Below are 11,458 nucleotides of genomic sequence, written 5' to 3'. Positions count from 1 at the left end.
CGCGCCACCCCTTGTCGGCTGGTGTGCTCCCCTCCTATAGCCCACAGGGCCCATTATTCCCCCGGGGGGGGGGGGTCCGGTAACCCCCCCCCTCGGTACTCCGATATGTACCCGGTACACCTCGAAACACTTCCGGTGTCCGAATATTATCGTCCTATATATGAATCTTTACCTCTCGACCATTTCGAGACTCCTCGCCATGTCCGTGATCTCATCCGAGACTCTGAACAACATTAGGTCACCAAATCACATAACTCATATAATACAAAATCGTCATCGAACGTTAAGCGTGCGGACCCTACGGGTTCGAGAATTATGTAGACATGACCGAGACACCTCTCCAGTCAATAACCAACAGCGGAACCTGGATGCTCATATTGGCTCCTACATATTCTATGAAGATCTTTATCTGTTGTATCGTAATGACAACATATGTTATTCCCTTTGTCATCGGTATGTTACTTGCCCAAGATTCGATCGTCAGTATCCTCATACCTAGTTCAATCTCGTTACCGGCAAGTCTCTTTACTCGTTCAGTAATGCATCATCTCGCAACTAACTCATTAGTCACATTGCTTGCAAGGCTTCTTATGATGTGCATTACCGAGAGGGCCTAGAGATACCTCTCTGATACACGGAGTGACAAATCCTAATCTCGATCTATGCCAACCCAACAAACACCTTCGGAGATACCTATAGAGCATCTTTATAATCACCCAGTTACGTTGTGATGTTTGATAGCACACAAGGTATTCCTCCGGTCAGTTTGGTTGGCACCCTGGGCTCCATGCCTGAGAATTTTTGGTGCCTGGCTTTGGCCTGAAAAGTTGGAGTTTCTTGCCTGTGCAGGCTAGCCTCACAGCGAAGTGTTTGGTTTTCCACCCTGTGCCTGGTACTTTGTCTTATAGTGATTATAATATTTTTTTCAAGGGGCATACCGTACCTTCGTTGGGACTAATTAGTGCCAGGCTATTTTGCAGCAAGCCCAGGCGGAATGAATCATACGCCTGGGCCAGACTGATCACCATGCCTGGGCTAAGCATCTTATTTCCTTTGAGTTTTTTAATCTTCACCAGGCTAATCACAGGCATGAGGCAACCAGGCCAGGCAGACACTTTCCTTTCCAGGACACAAACCAAACAACTACCAGGCTGACTGCAGGCAGCATCCAGGCCAGGCATATAATGGTGTGGATGCCAACCAAACTGACCATTAATGCCTCTTGTAGAAGAGAGATAGGTGTGTGTGTGTGAGAGAGAGAGAGAGGGGGAGAGGGTTCTTATTTCTCCTGTTTTGTAGTACATTTCATGTATTATACACGTGTGGTAGGCATCATGCTACAACTACATATGGATAGAGTAAACATGCCATAACTATCGAGATGGTGCTTTTATGGTTTAGATTATGTGTATGCACATGTTCACTTGAGTCAATAGATCTACACACAATGGTACCATGCGATTGAAGAACGTGCTACTATATAATCAAACTCTTTCATGCTTGTTTTCCGAGTTTTTCATATATTCCTATATAGATGCAGTGTTAGTTGAAGACCTAAGTTGAAATCCCTAAAAGAACATTTTTAGGCTTAGGAGACAACAGGAATAACAAAACTAGGCCATGAAAACCTTGAAGTAAGCAAGCCACCAACCCGACTACCCTTCACGTAGTATGTGTCTCTCGACCACCTTCTTTGACATGTCTTCGACATAGACATCTTACCCGACTATCCACATCAATGAATGGCGTAGCAAGGGAAAGATGGAACACCATTCAACATCACCTCTCTCATTACTTCCTCAACCTCCCCTACTCTATGTTGAGTCCGGCGGCTCATCCTGGCACTCTTCTCTCCCACCTCTTCTCCAAATTGGTCATGAAGGGCCATGTGGAATGAGGTGCATGTCATTCATCCCAGGCCCGTGGAGGGCAAGGTCACCGGGCAACTCCTCCATTGGCTTTAGCGGCATGAGTAACTCCTCATGATGTTTGCTTCTCCGAGGGAGGGAAGGGACATGGCAACCTGATCCATTGGGCGCTCCAAACCCCTTGGATACATGTTCACAAGAGCCAATAAACCCGAACATTGTATATTTCTAATACTATTGACAAAGCATAAACTTAATTAAGTTAACACCACACCAATGTTTTCATGCTTAGGTTTCGAAAGCAACACAAAAACTAAACCTAGATGAATCGATCCCTGCTATTAAATGGGAGTTTGTTGGTTTCACTTTCATCGCTTCCACCCCTTTCATTGATACATGCCCCCTCCCGCAAGTATGTGTCCTTTCCGATGTAGTCGCTGCCTCATGTGCCTCGTCTCCAAAAAATAGTCAAGGGTTCCTCTGCATCCCACCGGCGCTGCCGTCAATCTGCCTCGTCTCCAGTGGCCTCAGGGCCATAGGGGCGCGGTGGATGCCTACCCTTGCTGACGGGAGGGCTCCATTTTTAGATGTTTCTTCAAGTTTTGTTAAAGTTCGTGTCCTACTCAGGAAGGCGAGATGACGGTGGCTCTCTTAAGATGGAATAAAGTTCTCCCCGCCTAGCTCCCGTCCCGGTGATGCGTATAGCATTGTCGGTGGGCGTGTGGATATGTGTCTCGGTGGATCTATCTTTGGTGAATTTGCTCGGATTTGTTCATTATTCGTGTGTCTTCAGGTTGGATTCTTCTGATCTATGCTACTTTTCATCGGTGACGGTTCCTATTCTGGTGTGTTGGTCCTATGAGGTCTTAGCACGACGACTTTCTGACTGTCTACAACAAGTTTTGCCTGGCTTCGGCGAGAGAGGGGCGATGACGGCGGCGCGGCTTCGGCTCGCTTCAGTGCATGTAGTCGTCGCTAGGTGGTCTACGGATCTGGATCTAATTTTTATTATTTTTGGTATTCGTTGTACTGCCATGATTGAAAATTAATAAATCAGAAAATTTCACGGAAAAAAGATACATGCCCCAACCAATGATTTTTTTTCAAACTACACGATAAACCTCATAATTTTTTTCCAAACCGCCCCACCTTCTCATGTATGGGAAAGAAATCTAGTAGTTGTACACACAATCTCAATCAGACCATATCTTTTCTCGCTTTTACCTATGGATTCCATTTCCACGATATATCTCAATCTCAACCCAATCAAAGTTTTTCCTACGTTGAACCAAAAGAATAAACTTTCCACCTTCGTGGCACACGGATATTAAGCTAGTAAAGACACCTGCCGCAGCACTCATCGTAGCATAATTCTTGACATTTAAGTTCTACTTGCTGCCATTTTGCAAGAAATGGGGCACTTAAATTACTCAATATGGTACATGCGATGACCGAGAATTTTTAATGAAACACTGCATGTGCCACCCTACAAAAGAACTGCCAAAATGAGCAACCACGTTATCTTTCCCTAATAATAAAGCGGTCCGCTCACCGTCGCGGCCGTTTTACAGAAAAGTCTCTATAATTTTTAATAATTGAAGCCGCAGTTTCTTTTGTAGTGGTTCTCAGAAAACGCTTCATTTTTAAATAAAACTCCTTTATTAAACCAAAATAACCAAACCAGTCCTCCGCCTCCTCTCCTGCTCCCGCCATCGCCCGCAGAACCCCACCCAAACCCATCGCTCGCTCGCCAAGATCCAAGGCGGCCGCAGCGGCTGGGAGACTGGGAGGACGCGCGCGGGAGGAGATCCAAGGCGGCCGACGAAGGCCCCGGCGGCGCCACCGGCCTAGAAGCCCGCGTCCGATGGCGATGAGCACTGCTATACAGCCGATATTTTTAGACGACATGCAGACGACGTTTCCCATCCAGCCATCAGTATTTTGGTCCCTAAAGCATCTGACGGTGCAAATTATTTATCGGCTGCACATCGGGCACATAGTGTCGTGTGCATATTCATTCCGGATGGCGATAGGAGCGAGGGCGTCGCCAGCTCGGACACCCCGCTCGCCTTCCCCGAGGGCGACGAGCACGACGAGGCGGCGGCGGCGGAGGACGAGGCCAAGGCCAGCACGCAGGACAAGGTGAGCCGCCGGGCCGCGAGATCTGCATCCTCCTGCCTCCCTCTGCCAATTCGGCTCACTTTGATTTCGATTTATTGCTGCTCGTTGACGTGTTCCTCCTCCCCCTCTGCCTCCGCTCAGTGGGCGCAGCAGCAGCAGGCCGGCCCGCCATGGCAGTGGAGCGGGGGCGACGGCGGCTACTCCTTCAGTCGACTGCATCTTTTTGTGGCGCTTGGTTACATTCCGAATCAGCTACAAATTCCTCTCACTACGCCCATGCCCAGGTAAAGGCCCCTGCTTCGCTACACCACAGAATGCAACACCCACATGCTAGGGTAGTTCCCTCTTCCCTAGGGCAGCAATTGTTGGCCTCATTGAGCAGAAGGTGGTTCTGTAAGAGAGGGAGCAGCACATGGGTGTTCTGAAGTAGATGCTACTCGGTAGAGCAAACACCAATGCCATGAAAGGGGAAGAATAAGAGTTCTTGCATATAACATGTTTGATGAAATGCTGGCACCACAAATTGAACTCATCTCCAAGCTATGCTTTATGAGAGGCTACAGATTGTTATATTATTTTGTCCAGTCCATGATGCAAGATTCTTTCATTTGTGATTGTTGCAACAATGGTTATTGGCTGAAAGCATGGTTGTGCGTGGTTCTTGCTGCTGTACATGTGGTATGGATTTTCTTCCGCCTGCTGATGTGGTAATGATTTGTTGTGCCTATTGTTTGCAGAGATTAGCCAATATTTGGGAGATGAGGTGGCTCAACTAATTGGAGACAGAACAAGATGAAGAAGGAAAGTACGGCCACACCAGGGCGACCTGGGAGCAAGAGATGATCACCATCATCTGGGTGCTAAAGGCCTAGGGAATTATAACATGGTTTTTTTATAGAATGGTAACTAAAACCTTTTACTTTCTTGGTCTAATTTAGTTGTCCTATGTTTATAGTCTCTTTCCTGTATAGAGAGACCAAGTTGAGTAGGCCATCAGTATTGTCTTTATGGTGAAATTAGTTAAATGATCATAAGTTCTAATTTTTTGTTGCACAATTCTGTGCATCCAGGCTGAGAAACCTTCCGGTATTGCCCCAAGAAGCTTACACATCTGCTGATGTCATAGGTGTTTTCTGTTTTTGTTGTTGTTGTTGCAGGATGCTCATGGCGTAGCTTACAGTACCAGGCAACATCTTCTGTTGATTACAGTGCCAAAAACTCCAGCAGGCCGCAGGACTCCTACGTTGCTGGCGCCTGTCACTGTCGCTGACGACGCCCTGCGTCCGGCTGGCCGCCAAGGAATCCGCCAACCCGTCCCAATTTAGTGTCCCACATCATGAGCTCCTCGAAGGTGAGCAGCTGGCCCAGCCTCGCCATGTAGCACACGGTCTTGGTAGTGGAGATGTCGACATTGTCACTGCGGTCGAAGGTGCGGACGGACTCGAGCAACTACGCCCGCTGGTTGAGGTGTGGAGCATAGGGCGTGAGCACCGGCATGATGGTGTGCGCTAGCTCGTCGAACTCAGCGGCCCGCTGACATCTGTGTTGATGGCCAGCAGCAGAAGGACTCGTCGCCCGGCGGCCGCAAGCTTAGGGGGGTGGAGCAGGGCGTCGAGATCGAGACCTGCTGGCGCCTGTCACGCCGTCACTGACTCAGACCACAAGAGTCCTGCTGTGTTCGGCGTCGCGCCCTCCACATCCTGCAATAGTGATCACGATGCCCCTGCAGAACAAGGTGCCGACGCCTGTCACTGCCCTGCGTCCTGCTCCACGCTGTGCCCAGTGCTGCCACCCTGCTCTGTGTTGTGCCCTCGATAGGCGCCATCCTTGGACGCCATCTCTTCCAACGTATCTTCAAAAAAGATTTGTACCCTTCCAAACTGATATCAATTACATACTCAAGGCAGTTCTAGATGTCTGCAAGTTTGTGATCTGCAAGTATTATAGTCAAAAGGATTTCAATTATGATAGGCCGTAGCTTCACTTTACATCCTCAGGTCAGTTCTAGATGTCTGCAAGTTTGTGATTTGCAAGTATTATATGAAAAAGGATTTCAATTATGATAGTCCGTAGCTTTACTAATCCCACTGTTATACTACTATGTGTGTTCACTGATGCATGTGTCTTCAAATTATGATAGGCTGTAGCTGGATCAAATGAAGCAGTTTTGCCGTGTGAATAGCCGTAAAGCGAAACAGAAGCAGCTCACATGCGCGTCTACTTGTTTTTTTTACTTGCCGTAGCTGGATCATTAGCTTGAACGCAAAGCCATCTAGTCTATTCTCTGCCCCCATGATATCTTTTCTTAATTTGGTAGATTGGTAGATCAAGTTTTTGCAAGATGACAACACCACATGTGTAGTTGCTGACTATGTTTATATCGCAAAAATATTATGGTTGCAAGCATCTACCTGTCTTATTCTCAAGGAAGGGCCCAGCCTATCATTTGATTTTAAGTTTGTTAGGAAATATGCAACTTGTATTCCCATGAGGCCATAGGCAGATATATATACATGTACAGGTGTGGAACATATGCAGGAAATCCCTTATACAACGGGATAAACACAAAGGGGTACATGACTTATATTATAACTCTAACACCCCCCCTCAAACTCATGGTGGATGAACAACACTGAGTTTGGAGAGATAAAAGCCATGTTGTGCTCTAGTCTGGGCCTTCGTCAGGAAATCCGCCAACTGTAACTCGGAAGGCACATACTGAAGAGCAATAACCTGATCCTGCACACCAGCGCGCACATAGAAAGCATCAACACCAATATGCTTGGTGAGCTCATGCTTCACAGGATCGCGCGCAATGCTAATAGCACCTGTACTGTCAGATAGGAGCAGAGTCGGTGTAGTGACAGAAACACCAAAATCCTGAAGTAACCACCATAACCAAGTCACCTCTGCCGTCAAAAGAGCCATGGCTCGCAACTCAGCCTCAGCACTCGAACGGGAAACTGCAATCTGTTTCTTCGTCTTCCAGGCAATGAGAGAACCGCCAAGAAAAACACAGTAAGCAGAAAGTGAACGGCGATCGGAAGGATCACTAGCCCACGTAGCATCCGAATAGGCCTGAAGCTGTAAAGAACTGGAGTTAGGAAAGAATAGACGGTGGGAGATCGTGCCCCGAAGATATCGGAGAACACGAAGGAGATGACTATAGTGAACCGATGTGGGAGCAGAGACAAACTGACTCAGAATACGAACCGGATAAGAGATGTCCGGACGAGTGACAGCTAGATAGAAAAGACTGCCAACGAGATGACGATAACGCGTCGGGTCAGGGAGAGGATCACCATCAGTAGCACGGAGGTGAACATTGAGCTCCATAGGAGTCCCAACAGTGCGCTCGTCAGTAAGAGCAGCACGAGCAAGAAGATCCTGGATATACTTTTCCTGGGATATAAAAAAGCCATCAGAGGTAGAAGAGACTTCAATCCCAAGAAAGTAGCGAAGAGGTCCAAGATCAGACATAAGAAACTGCTCACTAAGACGTGCCTTTACAAAGGCAATATACTCGGGGTCATCCCCTGTGATGATCATGTCATCAACATAGAGAAGAAGAAGAGTCCGACCACGAGGAGAAAGGTGAATAAACAATGCTGGATCATGAGCACTGGCTGAAAAACTAGCAGTAGTGACCACAGAGGCAAAACGCTCAAACCAGGCGCGGGGGGCTTGCTTAAGGCCATAGAGAGAGCGACGAAGACGACATACCATGCCATCAGGAACAGAATACCCAGGTGGTGGCTGCATGTACACCTCCTCACGTAGCTCACCATTAAGAAAAGCATTCTTAACATCAAGCTGAGATATAGACCAGTGGCGTGCAGAGGCAACGGCAAGAAGTGTACGAACAGTGGTCATATGGGCCACAGGAGCAAAAGTCTCGTCATAATCACGACCATGCTCCTGCTGAAAACCACGAGCCACAAGACGAGCTTTGTGGCGCTCAAGAGAACCATCGGAGCGAGTCTTAACCTTGTAGACCCACTTACAAGTGATGGGACGGACTCCGGGAGGAAGAGAAACAAGATCCCAGGTACCGGTGCGTTCAAGAGCAGCAATCTCCTCTACCATCGCAAACTGCCATTCAGGATGGACAACAGCCTGACGATAAGAAGTCGGCTCAAGAACAACAGCGCCAGCAGTGGGAAATCCAAAACGATCAACAGGCGGACGAGGACGAGAACGCAAGCCATAAGTAGACTGAGAGGAAGATGACGACTCATCCAATAAGGCATCCACAGGTCGTGAACGACGAGTGTAATGCTGAGGAAAAGATGGAACAATAGAAGGAGGAATCGCCAAGGTAGAATCGGGGGGTGGAGACGAAGAAGTCACCGGAGATGAAGGTGTGTAATCCGGTGACATGCTAGGCGAGGAGACCGGAGAAGATGGTGGCTGCAAATCGACTAGAGGTGGAGAAGCAGAGGGAGTGGAACGAATAGGCATAGGCGCGACGGGGGTGATAGGTGAGTCAGGAAAAGTGAGGAAAGAGATATCCTCCACTGAAAAAATCAAGGAAGATGGGCGTGGGTAGAAGGGACGAGACTCATCAAAAGTCACGTCTCGAGAGATACGCATCCGACGACCGATAGGATCCCAACAACGATAGCCCTTATGCTCATCACTGTAGCCTAAGAAGACACACTCAACAGACTGAGAAGTCAGTTTGGTGCGTTCGCGAGGGGTAAGAAGAACATAACAAACACAACCAAACAAGCGAAGCATCGAATAATCGGGAGAACGATCAAAAAGACGCTCGAAAGGAACACCACCATGTAGAGCAGCGGAAGGCTGTATATTGATAAGATAGGTGGAGGTGGAGACGGCCTCAGCCCAAAAATGAGGCGGGAGAGAGGCAGCAATCATCAATGCACGAGCCGTCTCAAGAAGATATCGATGCTTTCGCTCAGCCACACCATTCTGAGCATGAGCACCAGGACAAGAGAATTGAGAGAGAGTTCCTTGCTCAGCAAGAACACCACGCAACATCTTAGAGATATACTCGCCAGCGGAGTCAGCACGAAAAACACGAATGGGTGAAGAGAACTGAGTATGAACCATGGCAGCAAAACGCTTATAAATAGACAACACCTCACTACGAGAAGTCATGAAATAAAGCCATGTGTAACGAGAGAAATCATCTATGAAAATAATATAGTATTTATGACCACCTTTCGAAGCGAAAGGAGCCGAACCCCATACATCAGAATGGACTAAATCGAAAGGACGCTTAGACACTGACTCACTATGTGAATATGGTAACTGAATCTGCTTGCCAAGACGACAACCCTGACACTCTAAAGAGACATCTCCTGAGACAGACCCCAGAAGACCTCGACGAACTAAAGACGACAACCGAGAACCACACAGATGACCAAGTCGATGATGCCACTGCTTGAAGGAACCAGTAACGGAGGCGACTGAAGCGGAGGAACTAGCGATGGTGGTGGCAGCGGAAGGAACATGAAGCCAGTCCAACTCCCAAAGACCTTGAGAATCACGGCGGCGAGGGCCAGCCCCAACCAGAGTGTGCGTGTGACGGTCCTGGACAGAACAAGAGTCAACGTCAAGGATGACGCGACAACCAGAATCGATAAGTTGACCAGCAGAAAACAGATTCATGGTAAGTCGAGGGACATGAGCAACATCAGGAACAGAATAAGGAGTGGTAAGATTGCCCCTACTAGCAACAGAAAGTGGAGTACCATCAGCAGTGAAGACATGAACAGGAGAATCCAGCAATCGAAGAGAGGACAAAGTGGAAGAATGAGAAGACATATGAAAAGAAGCTCCAGAGTCCAGAACCCATGGGGATGTACCTGACTGTGTAGAGGGCGGTTGCTCAGTGCGGGAAGCATCAGTCACAGAACCAACAGTACCCGTCGAGGAAGAACCTGAAGCCGCGAGCAGACGCTTAAGTCTCAGAATATCCTGCTCAGTCAAAGCAATGGCTGAAGCTGTCGAGGTAGATGACGAAGCCCTTGAAGAGGATGATCGCGCCTTGCGCAGGTGTTTCCTCTTCGTGTAGCACTGGAACTCAATATGACCATCATTGTTGCAGTAATCGCAATGTGGACGGGGGCGACCTGAGCCTCCAGAAGGAGTGGGCAAGAGCGGCGGAGCACTCGAGCGAGAAGGGGTCGGTGCAGCAGGTGGCGTGGAAGAAGACCGAATAGCGAGCGCAGAGGGAACCTCCAGCAAACCAGCACCACGTAAGCGAGTCTCCTCAGCACGAATCCCAAAAAGCGCCTCCATGAGAGAAATACGGCCACGAGCAAACAACTGAGCACGCCGGGGCTCAAACTCCTTACGAAGCCGAGACAGGAACTCGTAGACGCGATGAAACTCCAAATTGGCCTGGACAGCCTGGCAATAGGGGCAAGTACGACAACCAGCACTGCGGAGAGAATCAAGCTGGCGCCAGATAGCAGAACTCTGTGCATAGAAGTCATCAACAGTAGAGTCACCCTGCTGAAGAGCATGCTCCTGACGGACCACAGAAAGGTATAAGGCATCACCAAAGGGCTGATAGCGCTGACGAAGACGGGTCCACATCTCAAAGACAGTAGGAAGATCCAGAAACTCAGAAGCAAACTGAGGCAGAACACTAGCAGTGAGAACAGCTGCAGCACGAGCATCATCATCAAGCCACTGGGTGTAAACAGACAGAGCACCATGATACGTCTGAAGAGCCTCCTCATAAGCCAAAACCCTCTCATCATAAGTACGAGCAGCAGCCTCATCAGCAAGCTTAGCCGCATCCTTGGCGGCCTGATTAGCATCCATAGGAAGAACCGGTGGAGTCGGTGGAGTAGGGGCCACCGGAGGAACTGGACGTGGCGGACAGCAGACCTCGCCAGAAAGAACACCCTAGAGACGGATGCCACGCATGTGAATGCGCATGAAGCCAGTGAACTCGGTGTAGTTAGTACCATCAAAGATCACCGGACAGCGAGGGACAGCAACATAGCCCGATGCAGCAGACATTTTTTTTCTTTTTTTTTGAACAGGAGGCAACCAGCGGAGGGTCCAGACAAGAACCGCTGCAGCAGCCCGGGGCGAGAGGTCGAGGCCCGATCTGGAGGGTGAGCGGCTTGTGCGGGCAGAACCCCGATCGTGAACTGGAAACGAGCAGTAGCAGCAGCCTGGATCGTGAACAAGCAGCAACAGCAGGGACGCTCGTGCGGCTCTCCTTGGTGGTGAATTGGAAACGAGCAGCAGCAGCAGTCTGAATCGTGAACAAGCAGCAGCAGAGACGCTCGGATGGGATTGACCAGCGGACGAGCCAGCCGGATCGAGCAGAGGCCTGGCGGACGAACTCGAGGGCGGAGGCAGCCGGCCTGGGCGCTCGATGAGGAGGGGGGTGAACCTGCGGTTGGTGAAGACGCCGGACAGCAGCGCCGCTCGGAGAAGGACGACCGCTTGGAGAAGAGATTGGATCGAGAGCACGAATT

At 49.2% G+C, this 11,458-nt stretch overlaps 1 long non-coding RNA gene across 2 annotated transcripts; it reads left to right on the top strand.

Moving 5' to 3' along the window:
- The first annotated feature begins 3,572 nt into the window (after positions 1-3,572).
- LOC119314885 lies at positions 3,573-6,541 on the top strand. Of its 2 annotated transcripts, XR_005152496.1 has the most exons (5): positions 3,573-4,010; positions 4,131-4,273; positions 4,727-4,891; positions 5,147-5,986; positions 6,130-6,541. It is a non-coding gene; the product is annotated as an uncharacterized LOC119314885 (long non-coding RNA). The 2 variants fall into 2 exon arrangements; XR_005152495.1 differs by having other exon boundaries at positions 5,147-6,541.
- The last annotated feature ends 4,917 nt before the right edge of the window (positions 6,542-11,458 follow it).

Source organism: Triticum dicoccoides, chromosome 6A, assembly GCF_002162155.2.
Source record: "Triticum dicoccoides isolate Atlit2015 ecotype Zavitan chromosome 6A, WEW_v2.0, whole genome shotgun sequence".
Classification (NCBI taxonomy): domain Eukaryota; kingdom Viridiplantae; phylum Streptophyta; class Magnoliopsida; order Poales; family Poaceae; genus Triticum; species Triticum dicoccoides.
The sequence above is the reverse complement of the archived record's forward strand: the minus strand, read 5'-3'. Positions and strand labels throughout refer to the sequence as shown.